The sequence below is a fragment of the Perna viridis genome, chromosome 8 (assembly GCF_037379345.1).
Source record: "Perna viridis isolate PV_CMFRI_1.1 ecotype Kerala chromosome 8, ASM3737934v1, whole genome shotgun sequence".
Classification (NCBI taxonomy): Eukaryota; Metazoa; Mollusca; class Bivalvia; order Mytilida; family Mytilidae; genus Perna; species Perna viridis.
The window spans coordinates 34,492,692-34,503,345 of NC_142452.1; positions in this window are offsets into that span (position 1 = coordinate 34,492,692).

The window sequence follows — 10,654 nt, forward strand, 5'->3', positions numbered from 1 at the left end:
CCACAAAAATAGTTAAGTTGATAAACTGATACAATACTCATAAAAGGCACACCATGTATTGTAACCCATTAATTGGAAGTGCTGGGGTAGTACAAGAATTAGATGGTAGAGAAGATATGCAGGAAGAAATAACAGAAGAGTAATAACCAGGTATTTATATATTTTGTAGGGTTCGAACTTAAAAGACTCCTAAATAATAGGTCGGAGAATCAACCTCAGTTATGACACTGGATGTCTGAGGGTGTGCCACCCAGAATTCATTACTGTAATTATGGCGATACGGGCCCACCTAAACTATTAAAATACGGGAAAATACCTAAAAGTGATGTAAACCTGGAACACAAGCTTTGAAAGATATCCGAAAATATCTTCGGATACGCTCTTATGAAAATGCCTTCCAAAGAGAAAGAAATAATGATAAGATTTGGAGAATTTAGAATACAGGATTCTGCCGCCGACGCTATAAAAGAAAGTGCTGAAACCTTTATCACTTCAATATTATCAAACGCTAACGTGTGTTATATTCATGGTAAAAGAATACAATATTAGTCAAAGATATACAGCTTGCCCGAAGACTTATGATGGATTATTATTTGCTATTATCAGATTATTACTGGTTGTAATAGAAGTGATATAGCAGTGTCAGTAAAGAGTACAGATACAGTTCCACCAGCGCCACGACACGAAAAAAAGAACAAAGAAAAGAAAAATAAATACTCCTTCCAAAAAACCAGTGAAGAAAAGACTTTTTATATCAGGTAACTATTATTTATTATTATTATTTTTTTTTAGCAAAAATGCCTGTCAAGAAAAATTTCTCTCGGATGCGTCTTCATTTACACTCCCTGTTGTACCATCATAAACACAGTTGATATTGCTAAATACGGAGATTATGATGACGATAGAAGGCACGCAATCCGTACCAACTGGGAAAATTGAAATTGACAAAAAGTAGCAGAGCTCATCATGTAGATTTTGAATCATCATTGAACTATGACAGAATGTTTAAAATTATTATTATTGTAAATTGAGCGTTGACAGATATAAAAGCGCTGTCAGTTTTGGTGTTAAAGATGGTGTAGTACAAATATTACACAACACCACCAGATCCAAACTTCCCTGAATTGAATTGGATCTACACAGGAAAGGAAAATTACTTGCACCATAAGGCTGGTGCTGATTTATATACATCCGCAGAACACCAACCAACAAAGTTGCAAGCCAAAAAATCATTCCAGATCAAAATTACAAAAATGATATACATAGACAGAGAGTCAAATATGAAACCTATTTTAACAAAAGTAAAGGTGTCCGTCAAACAGAATGAAGTTCACGAGGCTTACGATCCGGATGAAATATCTTTCGGGGTACTCCAAAACATGACACTTAGTCATTACATGTCAGGAGATATTATACTCAGGAAATGGTGGACACCAGTGGCTTTATATTTATATTGGAAAGAATATACAAAACAGCGCAAACTGAATTTATAGGTATATGTAAGACAACTGCATTAGTAGGCCATATATTTACTGAAACGGCCAAAATTTTTTCAGTATAAGTCACTTGTTCAGTGCCTATTCAGTGTGTTTTACCCGTTCGTGTTCAGTGTTTTAAGTATACCGTTCAGTATGTTCAGTAGCTTTTCATTAATGTTCAGTAATTGAGTTCAGTACGATACAAGAGCCTGTTCAGTGTAATTTGGTATAAGAAAATAATATCTTTGTTATATCCCTTTGGCCTCCAATTAGATAATACATACTGTGTATATGCATTCAAAGTTACATTTGCCAGCTACACAAACAACTTGTTTGTTAATATTTTGTTTTTGTGCTTGTTTGTTTTTGTCTATATTTTATTTTTATTTGTATTTTTAATTCTATCTACTTTTGTTTTTTGTTTAATTGTTATTTAATTGGAATGCCGAATAATCTCAAAGATATTCCGCGTGCAGTCATTTAAGATATAATTAATTGAAATTCATTACAATATCATGGTTTTGATTTCTTTAAAAAATGATGATTTATTTCAAACGTTAACTAGACGTATTAAATCGTAAATGTACATGTGCAGGTACTGTTCTCGAAATGTCTGAATTGAATTCTTTAATATCATTTTATTTTACGTACTGAATGTATGCAGTGAATTTATGGCGCCACGCCGATTTTGTTTTTAACATGTGACTGCCGAGCCATGCGAAGATAAAAGAAGCCGCCCACTCTACCAATAATAAAGCCTTACATATAAACAGATTTGCAATACAAAGGTTATAATATTATTAAAATCAATTAGATAAAATTTTGTGCTGAGCCCCTTGTTCACTTTAATTTTAAAAGATCTGTTAATAACTTTTGTTTAATTTGAGTTTATGTTTGCGGTTCTCCGAGGAACCCTGCCACCCTGTACATTTATAAAATAAGTGCGTTTTAGTTTAACTTACCAGAACAGGTTCTTTCAAGTATCTATCTAATTATGATTATTGAATTTTGTTCAAATATTTACAAATGTAGCTCTAGATAGACCTACATTACTTAGAATGCACGAGAAAAATAAATGTAACCCAACGTTAATTAGCTATGCAAAATGATTAAATCATTGGTCTACGTATTGCACTATTCAATATTCCAAGATAATGGTTTATTGCTCATGGACATATTTTCAAATACTACACATACATTTAAAATTATTTTTTTTATAGACAGAAAATATCTGTAGGTTCTTTCCTTGCAAGCATAGGGTCACATTATACTCTAATTAACACTTCTTCGTCACCTTAATTTGCTTTCCAAATTGTCGAAAATTAAAGTCAAGATAATTAATTTTCTAAGGGCTTTGAAATCATTTGTTATTTAAACATTTCCCTCCCCTTCATGTTTTTTTTATTTAATAATAGAAATAAAACATCAAACCGAATTTCAAAGTCGAGCAACAACGTACCGCTAATCAACGAAAGTCTACAACGTCGTGGTTACAGACCGTTACTAATGTTATTGCCGAGAAGACTTGAATGTTTTTTTTAATGAATTTAGTATCGCAAGCACTGCCCATTTTTATTACTGTATTTTATTTTGAGAAAACATATCTATGTCGGTCTTCGTGCACTAAGATCGGTCTTTGCAGTGTTTAGCTGAACCCGCAATCAACGACACAACAATTACATAATTACTTAGAACAGGTTCATATAGAAGTCTATAACTATATAGAAGAAATTGCACAAAAGACTAAATAGTGAATGTTTCAATGACTATTATTATATAAATAACCTTTCCAATGGTATTACTTTTACTTCAGAAAAATGTCATATGGGGCTTAGTGCTACTTTTAAGGTCTTAGTGCACTAAGACCGGTTTTGCAGTGTTTAGACGGACCGTAAAATTGCTGTGTAATTTAACTTTCGAAAACTAAGGCCTAGTGGATTCCCCAATTACATGTAACGCGTGTCATATGGTTTTGACTAATTTTCCACTGCACATCTCTGTTATAAATAAATACTGTACTATAAATTAATGTTCAATTTGAAAAAAAAAAAACATTAAGTTTTAATGTTTATATGCATGTACAACCAACTAAATGTTACCTTATAAATTTGCGTGATGATAATCCATTTCAAATATATTGACATGCCCTTTTGATTTGAAATAATAAACCTGTCGTGTAACGTTTTAAAATGACTTTATTCAGTTGGGAAAAATATCGATATGTTATCTTTTTTTCAGCTAGGTTAACACTCTCTTTAAAAAAAAACAACAACTACTGAATTATTTATATATATTTTATTATTATAGGCTTCTATCAGACTACGGAACCGTTGGCATTTTCGAATTATTCATTTATCTCAATTGGTTTTGTTTCTCATAAATATATATATATATATCTATATATAAATATAATAAGTTTTCCTTTATTTATTGATTAATTTGTTAGTTTATTTATTTATATATTTATTTATCTGACTGTAATAAAGAAAATAAGAAAAAAATAATTATGATTTAGAGCCCAACAAATATAGCCGTCATTACAAGACCCTTAGTAACTACACTAATTTGCACTTTAAAATAAGTTTAATTTAAGGGAGGTAACTCAATTTGATTTAATGTCTAATTCTAGTATAAATATATTGTTAGTCATGTGCACATAGAAATACAAGACATAAACTTATTTTCCCTTGACAGAAAGTAATGAACACTCTTAACACTACTGAATCAATGTTGAGTAAAGGTACTTAATTACTAAAATTGCTCTTGACAACTCTTAACGACAGATACTGAATTTGCACTGAAAAGGCACTGAAACTCTTAAAACAACTGAAATTAAATTTGTTAAGAGTTTTCAGTAGATGTTTGGTAGGAAATGGCCAATTCAGTAAAAAAATTCTACTAGTGCTGATGTACAATTGTACATTACATTAATTAATGGACAAATGTACCAGGTTAATGCATTCGCCACACCCTAAGCTCAAGTACACCATCTTATATCATCTGTTGTTGAAATACTTTATCATTCTCTCGAACCTTACGAACACGCACAAGTTTTAAATGAAAATATGATTACTTCTATGTATGGCAACTACTTGCATGAATCCAAAACAGAAGACACCAACAAGGTTCCATACAATATTGCAGTTCATCCCTTTTTGTCTGGAGCCATTGCTGGTTGGTCAGAAATTTGGGACTAGAACAAAAATAATGAAACTTCTATCATGTAACAACAAAAACAAACTGTTATGTGAAAGAGTAATCAAGGGAACCAAGATTATAGCAGTAATAAAAAAGAATGTAATCCAGGGACAAAGACCAGACAAGGAACTCAGGCATACACAACAAAGAACATAGAGTAACTAAAATAATACATACAAAGTAACAAAAGCAAATGAGCAATCCTGGTAGGGTAAGCATCGACTGCTTTTCTAGAAACACCCGCCGAGTTGCTCATAAAAAGGCAAGTCCGGGGTAGACAAACGAGAAAAGGAAAACTATGACCCGTTAAATAAATCAGTTTTCATCGTGTAGATGGGTATACCATAACGATCCACGAGTTCCTGATGACGACCATAAAACTTCTGTAGTGATGACTTCAATCTTGTAGCAACACAACGCTGTTCCGGAACGCTATTAGAGTTCTTGCGCGATACAAAATGTCTGTGAAGTTTCGGCAAGCTCTGGCATAATGTATGCATTGTGATATGAACACTCCATACGCAGGTGCTGAAGGGGTGTTGCCACAGATGAAAGGAAAGTTGACAAGTCTGAATGAAAAGTCATCACGTTTGTCGTTAAGTTTGGTCAATAGTTTTCCTTTACTATCGATTTCTAAGTGTAGGTCAAGATATGAGGCTCATTTCACAGTACCTTAGTATCCTTCATCTCATGATCTTTAGGGTAGATGCGATGTTTCAAGTCCACGAAATTAGGATTGTTTAAAGATAATACGTCATTTATATAGCGAAAACTGAAATTAAAGGATCTAGCCAAACCATATTCTTCTTTCGGATCAGATCATCTATAAAGTCAGCCTCATAAGAGTGAAGGAATAGGTCAGCAAGTAAAGGAGCGCAATTTGTTCCCATTGGAATGCTGCCCGTTTGTTGAAAAACACGCCCACCACACTGGACAAATATGTTATCGATTAAAAATTTCAGCATTTTGTAAACATTCTCCTCTGTAAATTTGGAAGATGATTTGGAATTATTTCTTACAAAGTATGAGAAATCTCTATCAAGAACTATATATTTGTATCTAGGTGTACCGTCTTTTTCGAAACAAACAACGATGTATAATATTTTTCAGTCGGGATTTTAACTGCGTATGGGGAATAGAAGTATACAGTGTTGAAAATCATAGGTTTTAATGTTATTATATTCAGATAATAGTTTTGAACTGATTGTCTCCAAAAGATCTCTCGATTTTTCATGATCCATATTGAATTAATACCACTATGGGAGTTCAAATGTTGTGGTAGGACTGCGGAGCCTCTTTGACGTTGTGAGTATAGAAGTTAAAAGTTTTGAAGGAGGTTTGGTAGTACTATTTGCAGATCCAGCTATGAAAGTTGTTTGTATGGATTCTTGTGGAGTTTATGAATCCAGTACATAAATGGTAAATCACAATCATCGTCCTTGGTAGAGAGACCAAAAGAGGATAACACATATTTATGGTTTACCACAAGCTCACTAGTCGTCACCACACAAGCCTAATATACGGGTAGTGTACGGTGGAGTTGACTTGCAATTTCAAGTTGACAACATTTACGTTGCAATTGTAGAAGAAACTAAAGTAACAAGGACGTGCACTCTATGTATAGATTTACAATATTGCAAAAAAAAGTCATTAATTACATATTTATTTGACCTTGTAAGCATATCTAAGAGAGAATGAACATCTGTTACTATATTGATTTCTCAATTTAATTTTGAACGATAAAAATCTGTACTTTACAATTAATACCTCTATTGGGGGTATATACATGTAACATTTTAATAAATGAACTTTACAAGGCAACGGCATTATTTAAATACTCTGTATTTTTTCAGGAGTTTTCTTTGATATATTCAAGAAAAAATATTTCATCAGACCTTTTATGAAACCATAAAAAAGTCATTTCTACAATGATATTCCGACAGGATACAGGAAACCTGGGAAAACACCCACTACTGCTTCCATGTATGCTTTGCCGTTAAAAGTAGCCAAAAATGAAGATGCCACAGAAACAGAATATGTACTTTATCCGGTCTTTAGAAGTCAATAAGCTTATAATGTTACTTTTGGTTAGAATGAATGAGGGATGTTCATAGTTGTGCAGTTTTTGATAGGTTCAGTGAAACATTAAAACAAGAAGAAGAATGTGCATGTATTTTTATTTTCATTAGTAGATATATTAAACCATTTAAACATTTTCCAAGAACAAAGACTAAGTCACTTCTGTGCAACTGGACTAGAAGATAAGCAATATTTGCAGGAATTAGTTTGCCTGCTGAAGAAAAAAATATGAATTGAATTCAGTTATTGATAGTAAATTTTTGGACAAAATATACAAGACAATGAGTGATTATGAAAAGTTTGAGAATGATTTTGAAAAACGTATTATCTTTACTGATTGGAGTGATATGTACCTACAGGTTTATGACGAAGATGTATTTACTGGAGTTGTGGTCAGACGTAAATTGCTAAATGTGCCCAATAGTAGAGCTCATTGGTTTTACTTTCCTTTAAATCCAATTTTAGTAAAGGTAATAAAGAAGAATTTGGGTTTGACCATAACTCCAAGACATCCACGATTCAGAATATTGTACAATGATAAAAGAATGAAGCTTTCAGACTTGTGTTCATAACTTTATTTACTCAGTGAGATTGGTATTATATACCACTTATATTTGGTTAAAATAGCTTGCGCACTCAGTTTGTTAGGTGTAGTGGATATACATTGTTCATATAGTCGAGCAAAACTGCTGAAAAACTAACTGCTTATTTTATGGATAAATTACCGCCTTAATTGGTGGTAAACAAGTCACACTAAAAGAGTGAAAAGGGCATCCTCTCAAAAATGACAAACACCCTTTGGGTTAGTGGTGGGTGATAAACTATTGATATAGCTTTCTTTCAGTGTGATATACTTGTTCTATTGTCCTCAGAAATGCTTACATATCCATTGCACTACAGTAATGTGTTTTCTGTCTGTAGTGTCCCCTCATTACTAAATTAGTGTGTGTTCTTTTCTTCCTCTCCCTTGTCTGAAAATAAAAATAAATAATAAAATAATAAAAAAAAATAATAAAATGAAATAAAATAATTTTCTTTTTAATTTTTTCTTAACCTTTTTAGAGGGCGTTGCCAACTACACGGGTGTTAATGCTTTTCTTACGGCATCTCCTCTTTAAGTCGTGCACCAGTTTTCTTTCTTTTTTTAGTATTACAAGTCACATCTCAGGGTTCATTATAGTTTTATGTTTACACTTGTAACTTCTGCGTGTGCCTATCTAAACTGATGAAACTGGAACCCCTGTTTGGTCCTTGGTCCTCATAATCTAATCTTTATTCTGTCTTCTTTTGAGAAAATTGTTGGGTGCCTTGTTTAATATTCATCCTCTACATGTTCTGCATGTTCAATTGTTGTTTTTTTTTTTGTTTTTGTTTTTGTTTTTTTTTTTTGTTTTGCGCTTTTTTATTTTGTATGCTTATTTTGTGTATTGTATTATGTAGTTGACATTTTGTAATAAAAGAAGAAAAAAGAAGAGAAGAAAAAAGAGAACAATTTTTAAACAGTACATTTGGTTGTGCTTAGAACATATATTGTACAACCAATTGTACTGAGAAATATTTAATCTCTAATAATCTACACCCCAATAACAAACAAAAGGAAAGAAGACATTAAGGTAAGTATCTTTATTAATCCTTTTAAATCCTGCTGATACTGCCGTGTCACGTTCAGCTTTTAATACAGTAAATATTCGCTTAAAACCCGGCTTCTCAGCTTCACTTTGGGTGGATCATTGCTTGCAATAATAACTTTCTCACCAAGGGCGGATCCAGAATTTTATATTAGGAGGAGGGCGCACAGTTAAAATTTCGCCGAGCGGAGCGAGCCAAACAATTTTTAGGTTAATTTTATGAAATATTATAGAGTGGGTGCAATGTAGATATCTTTTGAGGTAAATTAGCGATAAATTTAAGTTTCAACCTAAAGCCGCCTAAATCTATCCCTGACAACTCATGCTATGCAAATTTTATGGGGCGCACGCCCGCCACGCTCCCGCCCGAATCCACTCCTGCTCACACGCCAAAACAAAAAAATGAACCCCCTTTCCTCTCAACTCTTGCAAGATGTCGTTCATCAGTCAAGTTATTAATTAGACTGCTCTCTCTTAAAAAACTTACAGCATCTTCATATACACAGTACTTCTCACCACTGAAAGAATGAAATGGGAAGTGTGACTTATCATGGGGTAGCTCATACCGATCTATACTCGCAGAATGGTGATTTTGTTGTCAGCAGAAAGTTTAATTTTTTTTCATCGCATTTATATCTTACCTCTCAATCATTTTAGGGATAATCATTGTGTTTTTCATTATATCAGTCTCAGTCAGTTATTCAATATAATTTCATGATGTTCATGCAATGCAAATCTTTTTCAGAGAGATTTTGATTTTTTTTCAGTAAATTATGAAATATATAAATATATCATTATTTTTTCAGAACTTATTGGAAACACATCCTCAAATTATGCTCTTTTGAGAAAAAGATATTGTTTCATAAGGTTTTGTTACTGCTAGTTTAAAAAATTCGTAAGTATCCAATTAACACACATACAGTAAACTCTACTGCAATGCAATTCAAATACGTTTTCTACTGCTTATATGTATAGAAAGAGTAATCAAGGGATCCATCTTGTAGCATAAATAACCCTGATCTAATCATTAACATAAAAATGATTGTAAACAATTTTTTTTTAAAAATATGTGTTATATCTTATACATTGCACCAGATTACTAAATTACATTCCGCACATGGCACGGAAACTATACCATTTTCATGAATCGCACGTTTCAGTTGCTGAATAAACACTTTGTAATGTAAACTTGTCTCTAAAAATGAATAAATTTAGAGGATTGTTGTAGGGATTTGTTTGGAAAGCATTGAAGTATATGTTTTTCTCTTATCTCTCCAGCTGTTTTTTTTTCAAAAATAGACAAAAAGTTATATGAACAATAATTTGTCCTGCTATTTTTTATCTTATGACTATCAATCCTGCTTTTTCAAATTTGATTTTAGCAACATCCTCCAATACATATTAAATTATATTTACCTTAACTGTAGAATACAAAGTTTTTGTACAAGAGCATGGGTAACCCGCTTGTTATTAAGCACAAAAGAAGTTCGTCAGGAATTACAGTGTTGTACTGGTCGTCCTCTTCATACGGCACGGGTTTTTACAGACCGTCACCAAATATACGAACATTTTCTTCTATCCATATCTTAAAACCTTTGAACTTCATCCATAAAGTCTTTTAACTTTTGTTCCATATTCTTCTTCATACCAAAAAAAAAAAAAACCAAACAAACAAACAAAACAAAACAAAACAAAACAAAAACAAAAAAAACGTACGGTACCTTCTTTGTTTTTTTTTCAACCAACTTGGTCATGCCAGTAAAACTTCGGATTTCTTCAGCTTAATTTTGAAACACTATTTGCATAGAAATACTTGTTATACCTGTCTTTTTCTAAATCTTGAGGGCAACAATGATATCGCCGACCCATATTGCAAGTCCATATTGAATTAAAAAAACTTACACTGTAAACGGGCCTCATATGGGTTTCAAAAATTAAGAACTGTACATTCTTTTAGTGAAATGATTTTTTCTGTAACTTGTGTTGAAGACCTTATCGGCAATACTAAACTGATTTTCATGTCTAGCAATATATTAGACGATGTGATTAACAATCTCAATTAAAGCAAGCAATTCCAGGAATATTTAGTACATGGAGTAAAATGGAATGAATTGCTTTAAAATGTAACCACTAGGTGCCATACCCTCAAAGGAAGACATTTGAGGTCAATTTTTGAGAAACGTTTTAGTAATCAGAAACCAAAAACTAACTCCCTTTCTCAAATCCAAAGATGTATCGAGTTTGAATGATGTGAACATACTTGTCCCAACA